Raw genomic sequence first — 1,182 nt, forward strand, 5'->3', positions numbered from 1 at the left:
CCTGGTTACCACCCGCCTGCCTGCCTGCTGTCCTCATCTCTGCATTTGGGTCCAATCCTCACTCCTCCCCAACACACTACCTTTTTAAAGCCCTGCCTTGTGAAAGCATTGCTCTACAGCACCACTAGTGGTCCACATCTCCACGGGGCACCTTCAAGTTAGAAGCACTGGGCCGTACCTGATGTATGAAAAGACAAGACTGTTGTAAACTGGGATGGTTCTTTTCCTCACACTGCCTTTTAAACGCCAATGGTTACTTCTGTAAGCAGGATAGTGCCCTGAATCCCAGCGCAGTCTTTATTGTGGCTGAATAAAAACTACTGTACAAAATGTAATTAACTTACAAAAAATGTAATGTGTAAATAAGAACTGTGTGACTAAGCTCTTCCAAAGACTGCGTTCATGTGAATATACTCCACAGAAAGATGTCGGGGCTTGGTGATTAGAGGAAGAACACTGCACTACTGGAAGGGTCACATGGCTCAAATCAACCTTTTGTAGGATGGTAGGAAACGGGAGCAAATCCTTTTAAAGTAAATTAATACGGACATGCTCTCTAAATTCAGCCTGTTTCGTTTTCCACATTCAATTAGATTCTTTAAAATGTGCTGGAATCAGATTCTGTATTTCTGTCACAATCCCTTCTCGTTCCAACTCTTTCACATCACATTAGACTAACTGTAATGACATAAAAACAATTGCAACTTTGTCTTCCACATCATAATGCCATGTGTAAATGTTTGACTTCATCTATGGAACCTGATTCCTCCGTGAGAAAGAACCACCCACTGTGCAAACAACAGTCACACATTAAACCAACATTACCTTGATTATTAATGGAGATGAAAATGCATTCCTATGCTGTGGCTCTAACATCACATATTAGAAGACCTCCCAGTGTTTTTTGCTACAGGACATGAATGTCAGTATTATCCAAGAGGTGTCACTTGATAGTTAATTGCTCTGATGACATGCCTCACTGCAACATGGGATCCATGACACATGACAGGGATTTAAGCCCAACTGGCCTCTGCGTGACCTCATGATCACTGCTCACTTCAGTACTGCACAAGCTATTTAATGCCCAAATAAATGAGTAATTGCTTGCAAAACCAATTGATTGATAAGCCCATCCCCAACATTTATTTAATACCCTTATCAATGAAGCCAAGCGGGGGGGGG

The sequence above is a fragment of the Etheostoma cragini genome, chromosome 11, assembly GCF_013103735.1.
Source record: "Etheostoma cragini isolate CJK2018 chromosome 11, CSU_Ecrag_1.0, whole genome shotgun sequence".
Taxonomy (NCBI): Eukaryota; Metazoa; Chordata; class Actinopteri; order Perciformes; family Percidae; genus Etheostoma; species Etheostoma cragini.